At 40.0% G+C, this 27,124-nt stretch overlaps 1 protein-coding gene across 7 annotated transcripts in view; it reads left to right on the top strand.

The window, feature by feature from the left end:
* The window catches only part of GTDC1 (glycosyltransferase like domain containing 1), a 202,457-nt gene that overhangs the window by 58,570 nt on the left and 116,763 nt on the right, over positions 1–27,124 (top strand). The gene's annotated exons all lie outside the window — the stretch shown is intronic.

Below are 27,124 nucleotides of genomic sequence, written 5' to 3'. Positions count from 1 at the left end.
ACTAATGTTGAGGGTGTCAAGGAGGGCATTGGTAGCAATTGATTAAAAACTAAATTGCACTTCACTCAGTTTTGGGGTTGCTTCTGACAGCAGCTTTGTGTCATAATGCCATGTGTTTTTCTCTGCTGCTACCAATGGCAGATTTCCCTTCTCTCACGCCTATGCTATGTGCATGGGGTGGTGCCAGGGATGGTTGTGACATTGGGGCAGGGCCAGCAGCACAATTCCACATCCCTTTCTATGCATGGAGTTCTGTTCATGCATATGACACATGCATGGGACACCTCTGTGTTTCTGCTGTACTCTTCCATGCATTAAAAAGTCAATGTAAGTTGTTCCCATCTATTGCAAGAGCTTTTTATCCTTGCAGAGTCCAAAAAGTTCCGCCATAGAGTCTTCCTGATTTTTCCTTCCATGCAATAGAAATGAAGCAATCAGAAAAGTAATTTTACCAGTCTTTTCCCCCTCCTGCTTCATCATGGCACCTGTCTGTAGACAAAGGGCATAAGAGGAGGAAGGAAGCAATGAAAGTAGGAGCTGGGGTTTTTTGCCATTAGTGACACTGGGCAATTAAGACTAGCTGAAATTAATTGGTTAATAATTTGTCAGCGGAAGAATGGGGGATTTTCAGATGTTGGTAGAGAAATTGTGGTGTACAAAGTCCTTATTCCAAAGGGAACTCCTACATTTTAGTTGGGTCTCATGAATGAGCTAGAATGGATTATGAACATCCATAGCTAATGCCAAGGCTTTTTGCAAACAGAAGGAGTGTTATGGGTTAGGGTAATGATGAAAAATAGATACTGCAGTTTCTTTTAATATACAGCCATGTGTCCTGATTATCTGAAAATAAGCTGAACCTATGAATAATATAGAAATAAAATAAATACAAGACACTTTTAAGAGGATAAACTATACTAATTAAAAATCATAAATGTAGAAATACTGAATCATAACGTACAATTTCATTATACTATAGTGCTAGCAATGTAAATACCAATATATATAAAACAAGGCACACATAATGCATTTGAATAAAACAAAACAATTCTTCAGATTCTCTAAAAACCTAAAATGGAGGAAGCAAATATTCTGGAAAAGAAAACCACAAAGCTTTTATTTTCTTATTAGGGCAGGTTTTTGAAAAATCAGCAAATCCTTTATGCATTAGTGATGACTATAAATCTACAAGTGCTCTGAGTAGCATGATCAGAATACTATTACTGTTTTTGTTAATCAGCAAGTGATATATACATTTTTCACATGGTTGTTGGTGTCATTATGTTCAGAGTCCTGCTCTGCCATGTAACAGAAGGATCTCATCAGTTTGCAGTCGTCTCCGTGTGTTTATATAATTTGATGCTAATATGAATCAGTGGGCACTGGCTCTAGAACTTAATAAGGCAATATTATTAACTAATATTTCTCAATCCAGAATGAATTATGCTGAGAAAGGAAACCTGGAGAAGTCACCCTTGGCTGTTATGACAAAACTTAAAAGATAGGCCGAGCCTTTTGAGTGAATACGGAAAACCATTTACCGAGTGGTAATTTATTGTGGTCTACATGTAACCTAGCTGTGCAGCCCTTGCTCCACTTACAGCCTTCCCATGTCAAGTGAGATTGTCCATGTCTAAAATATTGACAGTCCCATTTTGATCAGTCTCTTTATCTGTTTGGCTTCCTTCAATTGATTTACACTGAATGCCAGTCAGGGCTGGTCCTCTGCCCCCACTTAATTTTGAGTAATTGTGACATGCTTAATTGTGAAATGTTTAAAGTTGTGCCATATATATATATATATATATATATATATATATCACATACATACAAAACAAGCAGAATAACAAAACTTTTCAAGGGAAATGTGTAGGGGGTTACATGGATATAATTTTTTTAAGCAACTTGTCACTTTTTAACTGAAAAGCTACCATCTGCCAACATTTTAATCACAAGCAAAGCTTATTAATGCAAAGTGAATGTTTATGATCATATTGATGTCTTCCTGAATAATTTTCAGGTAGGCTCTTTGGTTATATTATTAATTGTTTTACTTTTTTTCTGTCAAGTTTCTTCCTTTCTCATTATCTGAGAACTGCTTTGAATTATTGAACCTGCTTCTTGAACCTATAGCCGTGACACCTGGAGAGTGGCTTCTGCTGCAGCCTGATTGTAGTTCTAGAATCATTCATTTTTTTCTCCCATTTAATTATCATGCAAGAGGGAGAGTTTGGGAAAAGCCCAGTAGGTCCTCAGTGTATTGCTGACTGAAGGTCTTTCTACATCAAAGAGCCAAGCACATGGGCCGCAGGGGCAGATACCTGCAGAAGGGGGCAACTAGTAATGGAGCGGGGGGGGGGGACAACAAGTGAATAGGGCCTGTGTGTGAGGCAAATGAGCCAAGTTTAACCCCAATACATTGCCCATCTCATGAAATAAAATTGGTGCTGGGTTTTCAAGAGATGGTAGGGCATCTGTTGGTATCCCCACTCTCTTACTCCCAAACAGTGCCCCTATCTAAGCTAGTGGAGATTATATTGGTATGGGAGACCTCCATAGTACATGTGGACATCTATGTTGAGCCCCTTGTATTTGTGTTGCTTAGGAATATGTGAACTGCCACTCAAGAAACACTGGGTTGTATCCAGCTATATCATACTCGACCCATCCTCATTTAAATCAACTTATTTCAGTGGGTCTACTCATTGTATGACTTGGTTAGATATAATCCTTTATAGGTAAATCTGATAAATGTATACTAAGAGGTAAGTTCTATTGAATTCAGTGAAACTTACTCCCAGGGAAGTGGGAATTGGATTGCAACCTTAGTGTAGTTTTTGTCATGGATAGCTACTAGAATCATAGAACTGTAGAGTTGGAAGGGACCATGATTGTAATCTGATTAGCACCCGATAAAGTTTATATTGGTGTAGGAGTATATCAAGAAGCAAAAGATCCTTCACTTTTGGCAATAAGCTTTCTCTTTCTTTAATTTTTAGATACTATGTTAGTCAGAGTTCAAAAAAGATTAAAATTCTCTTCCCAAAGGGCCAGTATAAGTCATGCCCAAGCTGCCACTTAGAACTATTGGGGATTTATCTTTTTTATTCTCCAGTGATACTCATAATTGCTGTCCCACTTCCAATCCAAATTGATCCAAAGGGCGCTGTTTTATCAACAGTTCTTAGGTTCGTATCTAGTAATCTACACTGCCCCACAAGTTTCATTTACTGAGATGGGCTGTGAGAGAATGTGCCATTATACCAGTCCTTCCTGTTTGGACTGCTTATTTGCTGGGACAGTGGCTTGTAAGACTGTGCCATTAGAAACTACAGCCCAATTAATATATTACTACTGCTTGGATGGCACTTGAAAGCAACTTCCAAGTGACTGGGGCACATGTCATAGCACTAACAATCTTCAGTGTTACTCACAGGTCTCTCGATTTGCATGGTTACTTCTCATGCCAATAGCAGTGACCCTACTAAATGATGGGAAGGAATCGGCCAACTTGTTTGATGACTGCTGTGTGTGTGTGTGTCTTGTTAGATGGCCATGTGTTATCAGATAGAAAACTCAAATTAAAAACGGAGGGGGGAGTGGGAAATTTAAGAATGTATGTGAACATGACCTTCAGAAAGGGGTCAAAATGAGACCCTGGGCTTTGGAAACAAAACTTTCCAGTATGTAAAATGTACATTGAAGGAATCCCATTCAATTTAAACATGTCCTAGGAGGTTGAGGTGAGTCTTCGTTTACCTAATTTCATTTTGTTTTCCAAAAGATACTGATAGTTTTGAAAATGGTGGGGATGGGGGGTGGGAGCGGTGTTTTACATTTAAGTAACACTATTTCAATGAACACTGTTTGTTCATAAAACTATTGCACTGAAAGCACCATGTAGCCATAAAGCCTTTCTTCCCTGATTGTGCAGCGTATTATATATGTTTCTTATTTTTCAGAACAGCAAACCCAGACCTAAGCTTCATATCTAAAATTTGCCTCTGGTCTTAGTATCATGTTAGATATTTCAACAAAATAATCCATGTTCTGACTGCACACCTCAGTGCTGTCTTAGTTTGTTTGGTGCCTTTTACAGCCATCAGGGTTTTTTCGCATATAGCTCCATCAGTTAAAATAATGGCTTTTCTCCCTGTGTAAAAGTGTAATAAGCATACCGTTTGTCTTTTAAAATACAATTGTCAAATTTTAAGGGGTAAATATATTTTGAGTATTTACCCTGGAGCTCTTTAAGGGCTGGAATCTGTTAGAAATAAGACCTTTTATCCAAATGAACAGTTACCTGAGGGCGAGTATAAAATGCAATGCAGTTTTTTCCCCTTATTACAAAAAAATGCTACAAGAACTATTAAAAGCACACACTTTCAGTTCTACTATAACATTTAACCCTTTGGTGTGTGTATTTATACATGCACGGCTGTATGTGCACATGCAGAAATACACACACGTGCGTCTTTGTGAAATTATTGAGGAAAATATCTAAAAAGACAGAAATTCTGGAAGTTGGTCCTTTAGCAGCATCTCGTTGTTTTGATTGCCACTTTCCCCCATGATCCAGTGAAGAAGAAGAGGAGTTTGGATTTGATATCCCGCTTTATCACTACCCTAAGGAGTCTCAAAGCGGCTAACAATCTCCTTTCCCTTCCTCCCCCACAACAGACACTCTGTGAGGCTGAGAGACTTCAGAGAAGTGTGACTAGCCCAAGGTCACCCAGCAGCTGCATGTGGAGGAGCGGAGACGCGAACCCGGTTCCCCAGATTATGAGTCTACCACTCTTAACCACTACACCACACTGGCTCTCCTCAGCCAGATTGGGAACCATGTCCACAAAAAGGTGTTATGTGTATGCTTTCCAAGATTGAATCTCGGCATAGAGTTTATTTTCAAAACTCCCACCATTTTCAAAACTATCAGTATCTTTTGGAAAACAAAATGAAATTATAGGTCCCAACACTAAATTGGGAACTGGAGCACAAAGTGTTTTCTAGTGGTGCATTCCACTAAGGGAGTTGGGGACTGGATCCAAGTCCACCTATCATCATGGGAGATGGAAAAGGATTAGATTCAGGCTCCCTCACACTTTTTCTGAAAATAATCTTTCCAAAAGTGAAAGTACCAATGAAGATATTTTAGGTGCACACAAACTCATTGGGTTTTTTTTTTTGGGGGGGGGAGGCTTGTGCAAATACACTTAGAGATGGGGATGCCCTGCTTTCCAATTTGGAAACTTACTCTGGAGTTAGCATTGGAGAGTTATTAGGCTTTTATCCCTGGGGGATGGGTGGGATGCAAATCCCAGAATTCTGCTGAGTATTGGAGATTGGAAATGCTAACACCTAAGATCATGTCAGTATCAGACCTCAGTATCTTCAACTTAAATGTGTTGGTTGAAAAGGAAACCATGAGTGTGGAACATGTTACTTTTTCATGAGGTGCTCATGAGTCTTGGGACTTGCAGGAGCATTTGAGAACTTGCCTATAACAAGAAGCAAAGAAATTGCCATTGTAAGTTCCTTGTACATGTCAAAAGAACAAATTTTGTTGTTCTTGTTTATCAGATGTTTGAGGTTGTGCATACCAGATTTGGGATTGGGCAGATAAATTTGACCTGAATGGATGTTATCTGCTGTGATAATGTGGCAGTTGAATCCTTGGTTTTCCCTGTGTTAAAAGTGCAAACCCGTGAACTTTGCATCCTTAACTCTTGGGCCTCTGGAAGTCATGGGACAAGGAGCAAATGAGAATTCTCAGAAAAAGAAGAAAAATGAACAGCTAATAGACATCTGTGGCAAAACCTTGGGATCGTAAGGGCTGAAAATGGTTTATTGCAATTGTATTGGGGCAAGGTGTTCTCAAATTTGCACAGCTGTGATCTGTGCAATGTAGTACAGGAACAGGAATGTAAGCAGACTTCTGAGATTCTTGGTTTCAATTTATTTTTCTTTTAAGCTAAGGGCCTCAAAGTCAGAAAGTCAATCTGTAGAGATTCCATTGGTTACCGAACAGAAGTTAAAAGTTTGATGCACTCTGTTTTCCCAACCTGTGGTTACCTCAGCTCTTTCCCTGCCCACCCACTGTCAACAATGACCAGCTTTGAACTCATAACCTTGACTTTGTAAGTTAAGGACTCTTTCCTGCTGAGCCACTTTCAAGCAGAGACCATATTATCTGAAGAGGCCTCCCAGCCTGAGTGCTATGATTGGTTCCAGGTCAGCCCAGGGCCTTCCTGAGAATTGAGCAACCTTGCTGCACCCTCTTGCCTCTAGTCTTCTGACCCGGCCAGTCTCCTGCTGCCTGTCTTCCAAACTTGTTCTTCATATTTTCTTTCTACCTTAACTTTCCCTCTAGTTATGTTACAGCTTTCAATCCCTGTTGTTGTATCTGCTACTACATACTACATACTCCCCGATGCTTTTTAACATCTTTATGCGCCCCCTTGCCCAGATTATCCGGAGCTATGGGCTGGGCTGTCACCAATATGCTGATGACACTCAGCTCTATCTGCTGATGGATGGCCACACTGACTCGGCCCCGAACACACTGACCAGATGCTTGGAAGCTGTGGCTGGATGGTTTCGTGGGAGCCGATTGAAACTAAATCCTTCGAAGACAGAGGTCCTATGGCTAGGTCGGGATGGCATGGGGATGAGGGACCAACTCCCTTCTCTTGCGGGGGCCCAATTAGTGCCATTGCCTTCCGTTAAGAGTTTGGGTGTAATCCTTGATGCCTCCCTTTCCATGGAGGCGCAAGTTACAGCAACAGCCAAGGCGACATTTTTCCACCTTCGCCGCATCAAGCAGTTGGTCCCTTACCTTTCCCGCCCCGACCTGACCACAGTGATCCATGCGACGGTCATCTCCAGGCTTGACTACTGTAATTCGCTCTATGCGGGGCTGCCCTTGAAGCTGTCTCAGAAACTCCAGCGGGTACAGAATGCTGCAGCGAGGCTCCTCACGGGGTCTCTGCCATGGGAGCATATTCACCCAGTGCTTTTCAAGCTGCACTGGCTCCCGGTGGAGTACAGGGTCAGATTTAAGGTGCTGCTTTTGACCTTTAAAGCCCTTCACGGCCTAGGACCCTCGTACCTACGGGACCGCCTCTCCTGGTATGCCCCACGGAGAGCCTCGAGGTCCATAAATAATAACACCCTAGTGGTCCCAGGCCCTAAAGAAGTTAGATTGGCTTCAACCAGAGCCAGGGCCTTTTCAACTCTGGCTCCGGCCTGGTGGAACGCTCTGCCTCTTGAGACCAGGGCCCTGCAGGATCTGATTTCTTTCCGCAGGGCCTGTAAGACAGAGTTGTTCCGCCTGGCCTTTGGCTTGGAGCCAATTTGATTCCCTCCCTCCCTCTCTCTCTCTCTCTCTCTTTTTCCCCTCCTCTTTCTTTCTTTTCCTTCTCCTGCGATGAGGCTACATTTTAATATTTTAATGTTCCATTATTTTAATGTTGTATTTTATTTTTGTTTTTAAGTTGTAATCATTCATCTTGTTTTTATTATTGCTTGTAAGCCGCTCTGAGCCCGGCCTTGGCTGGGGAGGGCGGGGTATAAATAAAAAATTATTATTATTATTATTATTATTATTATATTGCCACATGCTTGGCTTAACTCTTGGAATAATTTCCTAAGCTGTACCCCTTCAGGGTCTCCCCTGTAGCTGCTCCTAATTCACCACATTTTTCTTGCAAGGATCTCTTAACTGGTTGGGAGACTAGAACACATAGGATAGACAACGTAGGATGAATTTGACTTAAGAACAGGTTAGCGCTTATTACACATCCTACTCCATAGTGCTAATGGCAGCAAAGAAACTAATACTTCTCTGACACTATAAAACTTCCCAGAGTGCTGTTCTGGGTGGTTTGAGGCATCTTGCAGCTTTGGCCCTCATTGTACCACATAGGCCTAGCACACTGAGCAACCATGGACATAACATCAAAGATACTTGTCTGCATTTTTTTTAACTACTGCTCTTCTAAGACCTAAAAGAAGGAGCATTGCAGTTTTACACGTCCAGAAGACCAGTACTTGTTACCGATAAACAACATGGTATTTCCTGCTTCTTGATATATACTATGTATAGTATACACCACATCAAGATCTACCAAATAAGTCCAAATAGGTTAGGAGTCTCTCTTTTTTTTTAAAAAAAAGAAAGAAAGTCTACATCAATACCCCAATAAATTCAGAACCAGTGTTGCAGGCAGTTGTTTGCATTTTGTCACTGTCACACTGTTAATGGTCTCCATCACCGGAGAGCTTGTCGCTTACTGCTAAGTCTAGATCTTTCATCAGTTTTTATGCAGTTCACGGCACTGAACGCCAGTTCACAGTTAGATACAGGCAATAACAGACGTGAGTTTGTTCAACAAAGGAAATATTTCTGGCTGCGAAACAACATTCTTGCACAAAGCTGCAAATGGAAGATTCTTTGCAATAATTTTCAGTTCAAGCCACTTATCCAGTAGTCCATTTTAATTGTGGCTTGATGGGAGAGTGTTTGGCCAAAGACTAAAATCTCAGCAGGAGAGTGGAAGGAGCTTGCAGTTTTCTATATAGGACTGCTGGTTGGGAAAGAGAGGAAGGAGGTAAGAAGTGTGCCGTTTACTAGAAAGAAAAAGAAACAGACTCATATGCATTTGCCCAACTTCCTGCAGCAATTCCTTGCTGAAGCCCAGGAAGATACATACGCTCATTTCCTTGTATTCCTCCTCATCATGTGGGTAGAGAGAAGGAAGAGAGGATGATCCACACCTTTTCTGTGTTCCGGTATCACAGGCAGCAGTCTGAGGTGAGCCAAGAGCCGGAAATCCAAAGCTGTCGGGTGTCAACTGGAGAATCAGCCAGGTGGAAGGTCTGAAAAATAACCAAAGATCCAGGAACATATCTGTACTCAGGAAGGTTCAAAGAAGAGTTGATTGGAAGTAGTAAGTCCTTATCCATTGGAAAGATGGGTGGACAGAATCATCCCAATATCTAAATGAACTTCAGCTAGAACAAGGGTGGCAGGCTTGGGGACCAATTTCTCCAAATTTTTCTCTGTGGGCCTTGTAACTTTACCCAGGCCATAGCCCCTTCACAGGCACCCCCTCTCTACCCATCCCACATCAGTCTTGCTTCACACTCTACTTGATAATTTTGCCTGGCTGGAATCCGTCTTGGAACTCTGAAAGAAGAAATATAGGTAGTATCTGTGCTTCTTCTTTTTCTAGAAAAATAGATGTCGGTACTCACTATGAAGTTGTTACAGTGTCACACTTTTTAACAACAACAACAACAACAAAAAGAGGTGGCAGTACTGCATACCTTTGAGTATCCCTGGAAAAAAGCCCTGAGTAATATAAAGCATTAAAAAACTGTAATTCAAAGCAACACCTCCCAGCAGCAACAGAAAGGTTGGGTAGCACTCATCGTAGCTCTATTAAAATCAGCAGGTCTACTTTGAGTATGACTAACGTTCGAGGTTACCCTTTGGACTTGAGCTCCCCTTTGAAAGGGTATCCATTTTTATCTAGCATCCGCTGGCAATGAGTTCCTTTGGTTTAATTATAGTTTGTATTATAATTAATACAAAAATAAAAAATAAGGCAAGCAATTTTTATTTTCAAATTTGCATATAATTAGAAGACTGCTCACCGTGTGTTTTATTTTTTTTATCTTCCAGTTTCCTTCCCTTTTTTTGCTTTGCTCTTGCCTCTTTTTGTTAGTTTGTTTTTCTGTGTGTGTCCTCTGCTCTGGGTCAATGAGGGTACACACATGAAGGTGCTGGATGGTTGGTGAAAAACTCTGTGTGAGAGGCAGGGAAGGGAAGATCTCCCAGGGTAGGAAGCTGGGGGAAGAAAGGGAAGCTCCCAGGTAAGAGCTGGGAGGGTTCATGCATTTTTATGTGACAACAAGGGTTAAGAGCTACCTGTGAGAGAGGGTTTTGCATTTTGTTTATCCATCTCTCTTTCTCTTTCTGTTTTCACTTATGTTTGCTTGTTTTTTATTGTATTATGAAAACTCCTTAATAAAATTTTATGGGCAAAGGAGGAGGGAAGAAAAAGAAAAACACTGCAAATATTTTAGTAATATATACAATTTGTTTATTTGTCCTTTGTTGAACACTTTATTCTTTGCCTATGTGAGAGGGATTATGTATACCTATAAATATTATTTTCTTCCTGTTTTGTATTTCCACCATTTTGCAAAAGTCCTCATTTCATCTGATAGATTTGACCACAGCTGTGCATTTAGACGTCTCCATTGAGCTGTCCACTTACGGATAGGGAAGCCTAAGGCTGTATTTACCCATCTGGCTCAGGGAGGTGAAGAATCAAGGCTGGCTGTGTTCTAGGAGAGTGAGAAATTCAGCCTTGGGGAAGGGCAGGCAGGCCACTTCTCTGCCAGCAGAAATTGCTTTGTTTTAAGTCAGATACAGTTTGCTTTCAGGTTTACATAGATACCGCAGTTAGGTAAGGCTGCTGATCTCACAAAAGTCAATACTGAATCCCTGACTGTCTCAATTACTGCAGCCTACATTTAAAGGCTGTTAGCCTTCCAGGTCACTAGCCCAATTGTATCATGTATAGTCATGTTGGAGGCCAGTTTCGGCAGCGTAGGGCGACTCATTTTCAGTCCCACTAACTTATTTGTAGTTGATTGTATAGGAAAGGATGACAAACCTTGCATTTTATTTTTTAATTGCTGAATACGGAACAATTAAGATTATTAATGTTTTAAATGCTTTTATTTGCCCTGCTATTTAAATTAGGATCTTGCATTCACATCTCTTGTTAGGGATTTTTTGATTAGCCTATTCGTATTTGTAAATTTTCATGTCTGTAATTAGCAATGTGTTCTCCTGAAATCTTATTGTTTCCTCACGTGATTTTTTTTGTGATGTTGGAAGCCCCTTTGAACATGGTTTACCACAGAAAAGCAGCATGCGGATAAACCATGGTGATGATGAAATGTTGGACTTTAGAATAACTTTATTGTGTTTGAAAGTAATGCTTCTGGGGGAGGAGATTCCACAGCTAGGTGCCACTACAGAGAAGGCTTTATATGTCACTAGACAGCACATTTACTGGTGGGAGTAGGCCTGCAGCCTCCCATTGGGTTCCAATTAAATCCCAAATTGTTCAGGGCTTTACATGTCAGCATTAACACCTTAAATTTGAACTGCCAATGTATCGGCAGGTGTGTACATTGCTTGGCATCATACATAGGTGCCTGTCAATGTTCTAATAGCTGAATTCTGCCCTAGCTTCAGTTTTTCGACCATATTCAATGGAAAACCCTACAGAGAACCCACTATAGCAATCCAAATGCCATATCCAGAGCCTTGTCAGACACATGGCAGAAAGGAACTGGAAGCTGATTTTATTATTTTATTTTGCCCTCCTTAAAATGTTGAGAATACATGTGGCATCTCCAGGAGTAAAGTATGCCCCCACCCAATTTCTGTGGCATGTTAAGGTAAACGGGAAGTCTATAGATTTTTAAGTTCTAAGCCTTCTCCAAGCATTCCCTGTATGTCCATTTTGGTCTCTCTACCAAAACCAGTAGGGCAAAGGACCAAACAGAATCCAGGGTCCGCAATGGCTGAGAGGTATTTCTTTAGTCAGAACTTTTTCTCCAGGGTGAGACCTTTCTCTCCAGCCTCAGAAAGGGGGATCAAAAACATCCTATGTCCTCTGAGCCTCCCTCCCAGACACCATTGGATTGCCGCCTTAATCTAATTATAGGCACCGCAAATATATAGATTTCATCTTCTGATTAGAATGCTATATATTTGCTTTAGAACCTGTAAGTGCATAATATTTTGAATATTCATGGTGGTATTCACAAGGTATACTTCTGAATATTGAAAGTGTCTGGTTTGACAAGAATAGCTAATGTGTTTTTGTTTGCAAAATTCCATCTCTTCTCATGGTGTGTTTTCTGGTGTTTAAGTCCAACATTGCATTTATGTTGGTGTAATATCTCTAAATTATCTCTGTACATAAGTACTAAACAAATCTCTCTACTTCTGGCTATAATGTGTAACCATAGTATACTCTACTGAATTTAAGATCAAAACATGCAATACAGTGGTACCTCAGGTTACATACGCTTCAGGTTACATACGCTTCAGGTTACAGACTCCTAGAAATAGTGCTTCAGGTTAAGAACTTTGCTTCAGGATGAGAACAGAAATTGTGCTATGGCGGTGCGGTGGCAGCAGGAGGCTCCATTAGCTAAAGTGGTGCTTCAGGTTAAGAACAGTTTCAAGTTAAGAACGGACCAACGGAACAAATTAAGTACTTAACCCGAGGTTCTACTGTATTATGGAAGGTTTTCGGCTTGAAATTGCCTCTCCATGTGACCAATCTTGCCTTTTGATGACAAGGACCAGCCTTAGAAATGATCATAACAGTACTGATGTACTGATTTACCTAGGGTGGGAGTGATGGTTTTTTGTTTTTGTTTTTAAATAGATAAATAACTAGGATGGACCATTCTGTCCATGTCAATGCATATTAAACAGTTTGACACTTTGCTTAAGAAATAATAATAACCAGCCAGATTGTGCACTTAATAACACATTTCTCTGTAATTCATCTGCAGAATATACCAGACTGATTTCACTTATAATTTTCTGTAATTGGTGGGATTTCCCCCTCTTGCTAAGTCCACATAATTCTGATGCAAAACAGACTCAAATTCAGGCAACAGCTTCCCTAAACATGTATTTGCAGCAAAATGTACATTTGCATGATTTCTATACAGCAAATCATAATTTTTTTTTTATTCAACGTAAGTTACCTCTCTGTATCTCTGTCTTAGTTCTTACTGGGCTGGTCCATTCCAAACAGCAGGTTTAGGCTCATGTGATTCAATGTTCATCTGCAAAGAAACAGTTGTTGTTTTGGGAGAAAGGGCCAAAATAAAATAGTAGCAAATGGGGGCTGAGAGTTTTCTTGCCCAGGGTTGGTGAACCTTTGGCTCTCCAAGTGCTGCTGATCTATACCTCCATCATCCCAGATCATTGGCCATGATAGTGAGGCTGATAGGAGTTGCAGTCGAACATCTGGGGGACCGAAAGCTTTCACAGCCTTGCTGTAGCCCCTCTTCAATTTAAGCACTGAACTCCACAAAACTGACATGAGTTGGGCCTCTGAGGGAAGGAGGAAGATGGGAGGTGATATGAAAAGAGAAGCAATTTTCTTTTTTTCTTTTTACAAGGATGGTTTGAAATAGTGAGCTTTTTAAAATACTGCCTTTTTCTCAGTGCAGGATTGGAAACTGGTGCCCTGCAGGGCTATGCTGTCCTGTAGGCATGCTAGCAAGACCCCTCCATCTGTGGGAAAACAATCTGTCTGTTCCCTGCCCTGCCACACCCCTGATTTCCCAATGCAAAATGTGCACATCCCACGACACACCAGTGGAGTCTCATTAATAGTGTCATGTGTTTCAAATTATACTGAAGGAGGCTTCTGAAATTTGAATAATACTTCACATTGTTTATATTTTTATTCTTAGTGAAGTTACTGTCTGGGCAGCTTGCCTATGGAGAGGAATAAAAAGATCAGAGAGAAGATGCTTCGTGACCCAGGACTAAGCCAGCATATTAATGGTCAGATGTTACAGGGTTTAGTTCGGAGAAATCTTGAATCACAGCTATGTGCGAGATGAATGTCCATCTCTCTCTCTCCCTCCCCCCTCCGTGCTTTAAAATGAAAAGAGTTCATTTGATTGATGGTGTTTTGCTACACTTCTGACATTTAAAATGGATATTAGGAGGTGGGTGGGTTATTTTAATAACTTGTTGCTTTAATTCAGCTAGCTAAAGAATACTGACATATTTTACACCTAATGGGAAAGGCCTCTTTGTGCTACAGAGATGTACATATCAGGAACATGTCAGCATGGCTGACTTAACAGTAATGGCAGATGGATGTTAAAGGGGCCACTGGGCTATCACTGAAAACAGCAGTCCTACTCCCTGCTCTGCTCTGGTACAAGATGTATTTTGGTGTGACCCAGTGCTCCTTTTCTAGAAAAAGAGGTGCCAGAACTCACCATGAACAGCTCCCTTGTTCTCTTATAATGGCAATGGCGTCCACCTGAGAGGTGCCGGAACTGAGTTCCGCTGAGCTCCCGCTGAAAAGAAGCCAAATGATGTGACCCAAATGATTCTTGTAATGTCTACTTCTGCCATTAATCCTATTTAATTTCTTTAAACTTGCTTAAAAGAGGGATTCTTTTAATACAATGACTGGTGGTACTTTAAAAAGTTTGAAAGTTTTATAAAGAAAAATATCATAAACTTTTACCTTAATTTTTTCCCCAGGAGAGTAATGATCTTCTAGTTGTACTCCACAACTAACTAACTAACTAACTAACTAACTAACTAACTAACTAACTCTCTCTCTCTCTCTCTCTCTCTCTCTCTCTCTCTCTCTCTCTCAAAAGCAGCAAATATGTATTCATCTTAATTTAATGTTTAAATGTCATTGTATATTATAAAAAATGTGATGGCATGACAGCTCTCTATTCTGAATTCTTCAAACATCTCTGAATATTATAGTAAATGACATAACCATGGATGTACCCCTTGTATATATCAGGTCCATATAACTAGAGAATAGCAATTGTTCATCTCAATCTTGCCTCAGTTAAGACAGTAATATGTAAAAGCTGGAGAGCCATAAATTTGAGGGGCACATCCTAGAAAGCTTTGAAAACAAAAAGTTGGGAGATTTTCATAACAGGTTAATATTATTGGTTTAATATTATTTCCTGTCATGAACTATTTTTATCTTTTCCTGCTCTCTGACGTAGCAGTCCATTTAACTTTTTCTTTTTCCTGGAGAGCTACTCTTTAATCAGATCAAGCTCAAGGAAACTGATATCTATCTGTTTGGCGCACATCTTCTGCTTCTGGTTCTGATTTAGTTACAAGACGGTTGCAGACTCAAATCCTTTAAAACACATTTTGCTTGAATTACGGGATGAATGCAGTTTATGTCTTGGATTCCTGTGCTAGTGGCTCTTGCCGTATATTCTCCAAACAAATCACAGAATTGTGATGTGAAATTAAAAGAATGCAAGTTTGGCACTTCCCCCCACCCCGGCCTCTGTAACTACATGTCTTAAATTATCACTTTTTAGTTTTAGGCAGTAGTGATGACTCTTAGAAGAAAAATTGGGCGGGTGTGCACGTGCACGCACACAAAATTTTAATAGCACAGCACATTATCAGCAGTGTTTTCATCTGGCATTTTTTTTAAGACTATGGATATTATTTAAGACTACAAAATACTATCATAGTGCTACACTAAATGCACAGAACTTCTTTCAATAAAGGTAACCCAGTATCATCATCCACCAGCCTTGCATCTGAAAGCTAGTCATTCAGTATCAGCAGTGCAATTTAATCTGGCTGTGTATCTTCTGTGGCATGGACATAAAGGGTATGTGGGTGTCATGCGAAGCTCTAGCAGCATTTCACCTGTATATTACATAGCTTTGAGAGTACATTGGATGCACTTCTAAACTTTTTAAAACCTCATTGAAGATGCACTGTAATTTTAGGAATGGCTATGTGTTTAAGAACGCGCTCAGTTGATATGAATGAGTGTCATGCAAACAGGTGTAATCACGGCATCACACATTACGATTATCACTTTTCCCTCCTCTACACCAAGCAGGAAAAATGTCATCAGTGAAGAGTCCCTGAAAGGTAGCATCTCACAGCACCTGTCATATCAGGACATTGCAGTATCTGGTACAATTGCCAAGTCCATGTATGATGATAAAATCTAGTTTCTGTGAACACTTCAACGTTCCGCCACTGCAGGCTTTCCTGAAGCGAACAAAGGTGAAAAACGGAACATCTCAATGCCTGTATCATCTTAATATGTCTAGTATCTGAGTCACTCAAAATAAAAAATAAAAATGTTATCTGGCAAAAATGCTTTGTAATAGTCCAACTTTCCTCAGCATTTCTATATTTTGTTGTCGTTAAAAGGTGATTTTAGGAGTAGAATATTGGTTGAGCTCCAGTTAGTTTTGCAAGAATATTATGCTACTAAGCTATTTTTGAAATTTTGACTAAATCAGACAGTATTTGGAAACGTGGTCCTAACTAGGTGTTGGACTTACATGGAAGATAGAAAGCTTAAATTTCGTGTTCTTAAAGTCTAGATCTTCTGGTCACTGATTTCTAGAAAAGTCTGAAAGTTTCACTTCAAACACAAGACGTAAATAGAGAATTTAAACATGTTGCTAAACCATCGTTTAGTGTAATGTGAGTGAACCGCAGTAAGATTCGGGTTTGCTTCTCCTTCCCCTCCTCTCAATGAGGAGGAGTTTGGAAAGTTTCCCTTCTTTGTTTTTTCAGCCTCAGTTTGTCAGGTCATCCATACTGATTAATGTTAATGTTAACTATGGTTATGAACTATGGTTAACTATGGTCAGCCAGTTCTGAATCTGGCTTATTTAAACACACCATAGTTAACATTAAGAACAGTTTGGAATTCTGATGATATGCCAACTATAGTTAGTGGAAATTGAAAGTGAAAACTTCTCAACTCCTCACTGCAAGAGAAGCAGGGAATGTGTGAGTGAAAAGCTCTTGGTAGTCATGCTAAACTATGCTTTGTTGTGTCATCTGCATGTGGCCAGTCTGCCTCATAATTACAGCCCATGCTGTAACAGAGTTTAAGCTAAACTACAGATGAAATGGAATGAAGGAGTGTGTCACCAATCATGCATATAGGATTGATATGGTAGGCATTGTGTGCTTGGACTTTGAAAAAGCTCGCCAAACAAGCTCTGAACAAACTCTTGTCATGGGATAAGTAGAAAAGTCATCTTAAAATTGGTTAAAGAACAGGAAATAGAGAGTGGGAATGACTAGACCATTCTTGCTATGGAGGGATGTAAACAAGTATTACAGTCCCCAAAAGATATAAAATGGGATTTGTGCTCTTTGACTTGTTCATAATTGACGTGGATTTGGGGTGATCTGCAAGGTGGCCAATCCTGCAGATGATACCATATTATTCATGGTAGTAAAACAAAAAGGAGTTGAAAGGACCTCCAAAGAATTTCTCCAGACTAAGGGAGTGAGCATTAAAATGGCCAATGCAATTCAGTGTAAGCAAGTTTAAAGCGATGCTTATGGGACAAAAATCCCAACTCCACCTATATTTGGAGGGAGTCTGAAATAGTAGTGATTGGCCTGGAAAGGGATATTGAGTTGTGATAGATAGTGTAATAAAACTGTACAGTGGTACCTCGGGTTACAGACGCTTCAGGTTACAGATGCTTTAGGTTACAGACTCTGCTAACCCAGAAATCGTACCTCAGGTTAAGAACTTTGCTTCAGGATGAGAATAGAAATCGTGTGGTGGCAGCGGGAGGCCCCATTAGCTAAAGTGGTACCTCAGGTTAAGAACAGTTTCAGGTTAAGAACGGACCTCCAGAACAAATTAAGTTCTTAACCCAAGGTACCACTGTAATCTAATTTGTGGCTGCTGAAAAAAACAACAACCAAAAAAAGAGAATTCCATCTTAGGCATCATTTGGAAAGAAATTTGAAATAATTGAAAATAAAACACTGAATATCATAATGCCATATCACAAATACAGGGTGTGACCACACTTGGAATACTGTGTACAATTCTGGGCACCACACATCACCAAGGATATTGTATGATTTGTTACCGTAAGATGTACTGATAGCCACAAACCTAGATGGCTTTACAAGGGGACTGGACATATTCATGGAAGATAAAGCTATCAGTGGCTAATGGTCATGATGGTTCTGTTGTATTTCCACTGTGGGAGGCAGTAAGCCTCTGAATACCAGTTACTGGGGGGCAAGTAGGGAGAGTGCTGTTGAACTCAGGTCCTGCTTTGGGGCTTTATAGGGGCATAAGGCGTTTGGTCTAATCCAGAAGGACTCTGATGTTCCTCAGACTACAAACGGGAAAGTGTTCCTTTCCGGTAGCAGCCAGGAGTGTGTCTGCATTTGCAGAATGAAAGCAGTGTGTCCTAGAAAGGTAAGCAACTAATTATGGTTATTTACATAAATTCAGTGTTTGTTTTTCATGAAGACTGGATGGATTTTGGTACTTTCCCCTCTTTTCTTGACTTCTAATTGAGACCACTGCAGTGGTATTTGCGTAATAATGACCTATCCAACAGCTTTTATTGATCACATTTGATTAAAATACAGGGCATTTTCAGGATGAAAAAAAGAATTAGGCAATCAAAGCAATTTGCTTTAATTTTGTCTTAAATCTAAGTATAATAAAAGTAGAAAATCTAATGTCATCGTATCCATTTATGGCCTATGGAATAATTACATTGGAAGCACAGCATGATGCCCAAAACTCAGAGATGCAAGAAAAGTTTATGGAAGTCTGATTCTGTATTTTAAATACACTGGGTTTTTGTTTTTGCTTCATTTCTCTAAAAGCTGTCTCCTTTTTAAAAAGGGTAATTGCCAATCTCTTTTTCAGAATCTCTACAAATAGATTCAACAGGCTCTCCCTAAAACTTCTGTCTTTAGTCTTCTTGTTGTTGTTTTGTTGTTGTTGTTGTTGTTGTTATAGGCAGCTCAACTTAAAATAGTCTCATCTGCTTTAACTAAACTCTTCTACGTTACTTGGCAGTGCTTTCTTTTGTACATGGCTCTTAAGAGACCATGGAAGCTCAAACGGCACAATGCAGATCATGCAAATCACCCTCGCACTGCTGGTGTACAGTGGCCTGATTGAGAGGCAGTATGCATGGCTCATGGGCCAACCACATGAAAGGAACAATTTTAAAGACCAGATGAGCTAAAGCTGGGCCAAGTTAGGCTGATGTGTGAGCTTCAAAGGTTATGGAATAGCATCCTTATTTAAAATAAAACTGATTTTATTAATAACACCTGAACCAAGTTATTACTCATGGAGGAAACAGAGAGGTACATGATGCTAAATGCATACCATACTTAACGCAGGGGGAATAAAGATTATGTTGAATTTGGGTATATGCGCCCTGGCACAGAGCTGTATGTTTTCCTGGAAGAGGTAGAAATAGACAACCGTTTCCCTTTCACTGCACTGTGCATTTTTGAGTGTCCAAGGAACTAGGTTACTTGTGGAGGGTGTGCTGGAATAGGGGGTCAGTGTGTAGAAACCTTAATTGCTGAGGCAAGTTGATTAAGACTTGGTTTTGTGCTCAACCTACTGAGACATGTGAAATCCAGAAAGAACCCATTGCAACATGATAATAAAAATCATGGCACAATTGGAGACTGAGGGTGGACTGGGAAATAAAAGGTAAAGGTACCCCTGCCCATATGGGCCAGTCGTGTCCGACTCTTGGGTTGTGCGCCCATCTCACTTAAGAGGCCGAGGGCCAGCGCTGTCCGGAGACACTTCCGGGCCATGTGGCCAGCGTGACAAAGCTGCTCTGGCGAGCCAGCACCAGCGCAGTACACGGAAATACCGTTTACCTTCCCGCTATAAAGTGGTACCTATTTATCTACTTGCACTTAGGGGTGCTTTCGAACTGCTAGGGATTCGAACCGCCGACCATACGATCGGCAAGTCCTAGGCACTGAGGTTTTACCCACAGCGCCACGGACTGGGGGATAGGGAGATGAAAAAAGCAAATAAATATCCTGACCTTGAGAATCTTCTCTAGTATATCTGGGACTTTTTTTCTGATGCTACATTTATTTTTTCTTAGTAAAAAGGAACATGTAGAAGGACGTTTCTACTCCATAAGGAATACAGTTTAGATGTATTACAAATTGACTTTTTCACAAGATAGGAGATTGCCCAGCCTGAGTCTGATTAGGATCTGTAAAACCACTCTATATAATAATAATAATAATAATAATAATAATAATAATAATAATAATAAGGAGGGATGCTGTTTTTGTTTGTAATGTTACTAAAGGGTCAATAATAAACTAATGTATCAAAAATTTATTAGATTGTTGATATAAGACTGACTCTATTATGGTGCTTTGCTGCAGTTGTTTTAGCTACTTGTCACCATTAGAGTCAGCAAGAGGCGCTGATCTTGGTTCGAAAGTCTCTGCTGAGAAAACCAGTGTATCTGGAGAAGATGAAATTTTATATTAAAGTCCAGTTCTAATTTGCTTTAAAAAAACCCCTGGAACATAAAATATAAGGTTGAGAAAAGGCTAGTCCTCTGTCCAAGATCACATACCTGTGCGAGTGGAATATCTGCTTGTGCAATGGAACTTCCACTCTCTTAATTCCTCCCATGCCATGACCCCCAGATCTGCATTGGAGACTTGGGGAAACATTTCACTAAATCTAAATTACAGTATTTCGCAAACACGTGAACGGACCTGACGGAATACGCTACAGCAGAGCACTTGCATACTTCCTCCTGCTCGATAAATTTTATTTATTTTTATACTATGCTCTTCAAGGCAGCTTACAAGGAGGCAACTAAAAATTGTAGGTTCCATGTAAAAATACCCACCTGAATAAAATAATCTTAAAACTCATATATATGTGTGTGTTTGGGGAGGGGGGGGAGGTGTCATGAAGAACCTTCCTTGAGAAGCTGTTGCACCACACAGTTTGGGGCACCACATTAAAAAATACAACAACATCCCTCTCTTTTCCACATCAGACATGCTGTCAATGAAGGGAAGAGTTAGGTCTCAGAAACTGCATGCAGGTATTGGGCAGATACTGAGCATTTTCAAATACTGTGTAATACTTTCACTTTTTCATTGTGTTATTTCTGTCCCTGTTGCGTGTCTCCCAGCTGTAGTCATCAAAACGCAGGTGTGAGTGTATGAACCAACCCTTGCGAACTAAACGCTAAAAACCAGAAGAATCTTTAAATGCCAGTCGTAGACTGTGATCCTATGGATTATAGTTTGAAATAATTTGTGTGATTATATAGTCTGTTTTCAAACAAACTTTTTTGCAACATCTCCTTTACATTTTGCCTGTTTAAAATAAGGATGCAAAGGAAGAATATATTCCATTTTATGGTTGCTATTTTATCATGGTCGGAAATTACAAAATGAATAAAGAAGCAGTCTTGCGTGTGTACATGTGTTTCTGTCTGTCTGTCTCTTCACATATGCACACATGGGCATTTCACTTAGCATTTTGTAATTTCTGTCTGTGTAAAACATTAATTTAAATAGTAATAAGTAAAAATTACATATGCATATCTGAAAAGACTGCCTTATGTTTGTTCTGTAAGTGTTGTCTTTGAATATCCTGATTTTTAAAAAGAAGAAGAAAAAGGAAAACCGATTTGATTTGCTGGTTAATACGAGAAAAATGAAAGTATTATGTACACTTATTACAAAGTTGTTTGTCAGTTATTTATTTTCAGCCATACTTCTGCTAACAAACTCCATGTTGCTTGCTGCTGACAAACCTGTGATAGGCATCATATGCCTCCAGAACGAGAACTTCCTCAAGCAATATATCCACATGGCAACAGTTTGAAGAAAAAGGCATTCTTTCTCTTCTTCTCTCACATATTACATTTTGGCACATCATAGAAGCAGGTAGCATATCCACTACCTGCTGTTGAAAGTGTTGAAGATACTGAATTATTTATTCAGTCTCTCTACACTATCCAAAACCGTTTTGGGTAGTTTGACACATCTCGGTCTTCCATATGGATACTTCATGGTGACAGAGTTGCCAGCTGCTCAGGTTTTGTGACAATCTTCGATTTTCAAGGACTATCTTAGCTTTCTTGGGAAAATCTTGTTTCAACCCCCCCCCCCTTAAATTTACCTTGTTCTCCTACAGTGGGAATACGATTTTATGTTATAAAAACATTTGGCGGGAATAGTTAGTTTGGGTTAAACTCATTTGATACAACAAATAAGCTTTATTATTATTACAATTGCTCATTTCTACACCACTTTATACTTTTAATAAGAAAATCTCAAAGTGGTTTACAACCTATGTTAAAATACTGAATAAAACATTACTGTAGAAAGTCAAACATAAAGTAAACATTCGAAGCAATGTAATTTACAGGAAGCTAAAATATTATCTTTAAAGATTTCAAAATAAAACATTACAAAGGAGGGCAACTACAGAATGCACATTTAACTCAGCAAAGTTAACAAAAAAGTGTTTCAAGCATTTTGAAAGAAAACATCACTAAAGGAAGTAAAATATAAAATGCACATTTAAAATGGCATAGCTTGCAAGAAAATAAAATATCATCATAAGCATAGTAGAACATATCTACTGCCAGTCCTGCTAATGGGGGTTCATGGTGAGCAGTGTCTGTTAAAGCTCAAGCTTGGTAACCTGGGTCTGCACTAAAGAGATAGCCAAAATGGTCTCTGGCAGCCTCAGCTTTTGTAACTGGAGTCAGTCAGGGCCCTGCCTTCCTAAGCCAGGTGGGAAAGGGCCTGCATAGCAGGGAGCAGCTCTTCCAGGGCTCACAGCCAAGATGGTCTCCAAGAATTGGGGTTTTAAAGATTAATATTCCTTAATTTTTATCCAGCCTTTCTTCAAGACATGTATCAGGGTTAGAGGAAAGACAAAAATGCAAGGTTTTAACCAATGCTAGTCATACTGAGTATAGGCCCACCAAAATGAATGGTCATGACTCACTTAGGTCCATTAATTTCAATGGGTTGCCTCAGAGAATAACTTAGTTTGATACAACCCACAGGTAGAAGCAAAACATTATTTATTTATTTTTACATGCGGTTTTCTAAAGATGAAGCACCTTACAGTTTCCTTTTTCGGAAACCTAATGAGATTAGCAGTTCTGCTCTCCATCTTTGGAATCTGCTTCCAGAATGCTTTCCACAGGTGTCATCTATGGAGGGCCCTGGTTGCTCAGACACCCACAAAAAATTCCACTGCGGGTACCTGACTGGGCAACCCAATGCGTCACGTGTGATGTCACATGGCATGCCAAGTCCCAGTGGAGCCCATTGCAGTTGTGGGAGGGTCTGATGGGACCTGTCACACCATGTGACATGTGCAATGCATATGACATAACACATGCACGCCTGGTGCTCTCATTGTATATTTGTAAATAAATACTACAAAGACACCATAAGATGCCAGTGTGTCCTCCTCCTCATGGCATCCAAAGAAAACTTACCCTGGTAATAATATTCCCCTGGATTTGTCACTGCTCAGGGAAGCAGGAGTGCTTAGCTATTGTTATATGCTATAATCCCATTCTAGAAGATAACAGAATTTGGCAACTCCTGCAGTTCTCCTCTTTGGACTTGACATATGGTCCAATTTTCATATACATTATTGTCATCTCATGATATTCTCCAGATGAGAGATACATGATTTGGAAGTATCCGGATTCTGGTACATATGGGAACCATTTATACAACCGTATTGGCAGTTTGGAGTTATTGCAGTCACAAGCCCAGTTCCACGGGGCCTAGGAAGCCACTTTGCATGGTGGAGGAGTAGGCACATAGCAGTTCCCTCCACCATACAGATAACATAACATTTGAGTGAGGAAGTCCGTTTGGAATACTTTGTACCCTTAAACCATGGCACACGGTGTCCCTTTTACAAATCACATTCTGTGCACAGGAAAGTACTTGTGCACATCATGCTAAGAAGATTGCTGGTTTCATAAATATAAGAACTGGGTCATAGAAATGTTTTTGTTAGTGTACCTGGGTCACATGTGCTGGGTCACATGCTCCTTTTCTACATGCAGTCACATGCACAAGGATGTTTAGAGCAGTCATACTGAGAAAAGTAGCTGGTGGAATTCATGCAGTGAGCCATCCCCTAAAAGCGTTAAGGGCCATCTAGTCCAGCATTCTGCTTTCACCGTGTCCAACTGAATGCCCTTGGGAAGACAGGCCCTAGTGCAGCATGATGCTGCCCGCTTGCAGTTCCCACCAACTGGTATTCAGAAGCATTCTGCCTTCAACAGGGCAAGCAGAACATCACCATCTGGCTAGTTGCCATTGATAGATAGCATTTATCCCACATGGATAGTCCTCTTTTAAAGCCATCCAAGATGGTAGTCTCACTGCATCTTGTGGGAATGTAAGATCATATGAAGAGAAGTACATTTGCATGCTTTGTACTAACCACCTTCCAGAAAGATGGTATTCAACTAGGTTTTACCAACCCCTTGACTCTGCGTATTTCTGACATTTCCAAATAATTACGGCAGATCTTTCATAAGTAGGTGTTCCTTGCCCACTCACAAGGCTAGCAAGGTTATGGAATAGGGAAACTTTCAAATAAGGTGCCCCAACCCTAAGAAGTTGGGGTAAACTTTGTACTAGGTTTATGTTCTGCTAAGATTATACTGGTAATAAAATAACCCTTCCCTGATCATAGGGCACATTAAAATAATCTTACAGTGCAATCATATGCAAGTTTACATAGGAGGGAAAGGCTGAATATTTTCAGTGGACCTTGTTTCCAGGTCAGAGTGCATAGCCTCAGTTTTACAGCTTGCATATTTATTTGTCCATGAAGTGTTTTCATTTCAGTGGAATTTCTGTAGATTTATCTGTGCACAAGGTTGCTGTCTTTGTTACAGTGTACCGTAGATGAGTTTGCATATTTGTGTCTGCAGATAAGCTTCCATATTCTCTCAGAAACAGAAGCTAGTCCATTTCTTTTTTCTTAAAAGAAAAAAAGGTCACCCTACTTATTTGGTATGTCCCTTGATGGAAGCAAAGAAGGTAATAAAATGGCTCGTGGTGAATCATCAGGTCTAAAAGTGAAAATGTGTATCTGCCAGTAATTAATTGTGGCTAAACTTAACTACAAAGGGAGGAGAAAATTATTACCATACTCCTCATAAAACTCAGGAAGCTTGAATGAAGTTACCTAAAAATAAAAGCAGTCTTTAAAGGCTCTTTCGTTAAATCTCAGAAGTCTATCTCAAAATCTTTTTAAAGTTTACTTCTTGATGTTACAGCTTAATATAAAAATACTTATCTGATTAGCTGTTGTTTGGAATTGCTCTTGGAAAGCTATATCAAAACTGTACTGGGGATTTAGCACTGGAATTCAGCAGCTATAGCATACCTCTAATGAGGATAACAATTTTATCAATTTATGCCAATTGAATATTATAACCTTGCTTACACTGGAGTGCAAAATTTCTTATAGCTGCTTTATTCTTCCTGAACAACTCTGTGAAACTGTGATAGGGTATCAGTTTTCAGTTTTATGTACAATGCCTTACTCAGTAGGAATGGCTAGCGGTGTGCAGATTTATGGTAGGGTTGGGGTATCTGTGGCCTTCCAGATGTTTTTAGACTGAAATTCCCCTGAGCCTCAACCAGTGGCCAACATGGTTGATGGAAGCTAGAGCTCCACAATATCTGGAGAACCACAGATTCCCACCTGATGTAAACAGTCTTTTGGGATCATCATCTTGGAAAAGGATTACCAGAAAAATAGCCATGCTGGCAACTTGGGTCAGAGACCATGATTAGGAATTGATGTTGCAAAGAAAAGCCCAGATGGGTTGATTATTACTAAGTAATACAGACTTTGGTTGGTTCTGCGAAATAAATGAGGTGGTATTTCCATGGAGACAGTTTGGTTTGCTGGGTGTTGGTTGGACTCTTCCCCCTTTTAAATCATTCTATTCATAGCATATAACTTCTCTGAAGTTTAGCTCCTAATCTGGGAGACAGCGCTGTACATCTGTCAATGAATAGACTTGACTCCTTCCTTGAACAATCTGTTGACAAATGAAAACACTATTCTGCGCTTATGTAGGCAGCAGGAGATTCAGCAAATTACAGGCATGTCTACTTTCTTAGGGCTAAACTAATCTTGAGGAAAGACAGTGTTAGAAACTGAGATTTGAAAGCTAGGAGCTAAATGGCACCTTAAACCCAGGTTGTGGGTGCAACAACGGAATGTCTAGGCACTCCTTTTTAATAGCAAAAATACAAAGCTGAAAATGAATGAACTGCAGCTAAAATATTATGTTCATTTTTCACGTGATCTAGTCCTTCCCCGCCCACCCCCTTAATATTCTTAAGATGGTATCTTCTCCAGGCTTCAGGAAGTAGCTGGAAGTGGGGAGGCAGATCCTCTTTTCCTTCCACTCTGCAGTTTTAATATGAAATCTTAGGCTCAGTACTACGCCCAGAGCTCAGAAACTGCTTGCGCTAATGAAATTCCCCATCACAAAATGCACCTAGAACAATGGGAGTTTGTAACACTGAGGGAACCCACTTGTTTTCCCCAGACTAGAACAATTTGTAATTTGGCTGTTGTAGTTGGTAGGAATTTTAATAGAACATCTTGAAAAAGATCAGAATTTGAGAAACAAATCAGGAAATCTGCACCTTGAATGTATAAAACTGGGGGGAAACATAACCTCATTTTTTTAAGGGACAGTATTCATGTCCACAACATAATTAATACTGTTGCACAGGCTTGTTTTTCTAAGGTGTATTTTTGAAAGACATCTATACTATTTGCATTTAGAGAAACATGCCTATTTCAGAACAGTTTATGATAAATTGCTATGGCATTTTTCTCCTATAATACAGTTTTTGAACACCCCCCCCCCCCGGGTCTCTGTATTCTGGCTCTGCATGTCCCCAATTTACTTTTATTGAGAACAGCAAATCTGCATCTGCATTCCAGCTGCTTTGACTATCAGGAACCATTCTGCATGGTATGGAAGCCCCTTGCAGCACCTCCCCTTCCCGCAACATGGTGACAATGTAAGACACACTTGCAAGTCCCCCTCTCCATGCTGCAACAACCCCAGAAAAATGGGAGGTTATACAAGGTGGGGCATGTAGGAACCTTATGCATGGTCTCAGGCTTTTCATGTTACCAAGACAAATATGGAAGATGGGGCACTCCTGCAAGCCCATGCTGCAAGTATTAATAACCAGGACTAACTGAATGCAGTAATTTCAGATGTCCACAGGAATGCATGTGAAGGTCGTATAGGATGCCTGTTGGTTTCCAGTACAGTGCACTGCTTTTGAGTCACTACAGACCCATTGTGGCTGGAGTTCAGAAGACAAAACATTATCAGTGCATTGACAATGGACAGTATGTCTCCTTACAGAGATAAAATGGGTTAAAGAAGCATTCACTGAATGATTTATCAAATT

The sequence above is a fragment of the Podarcis gaigeae genome (genome assembly GCF_964106915.1).
Source record: "Podarcis gaigeae genome assembly, chromosome: 1".
NCBI classification, from domain to species: Eukaryota; Metazoa; Chordata; class Lepidosauria; order Squamata; family Lacertidae; genus Podarcis; species Podarcis gaigeae.
Note: the sequence above shows the minus strand (reverse complement) of the source record. Positions and strands in the feature narration are given on the sequence as shown.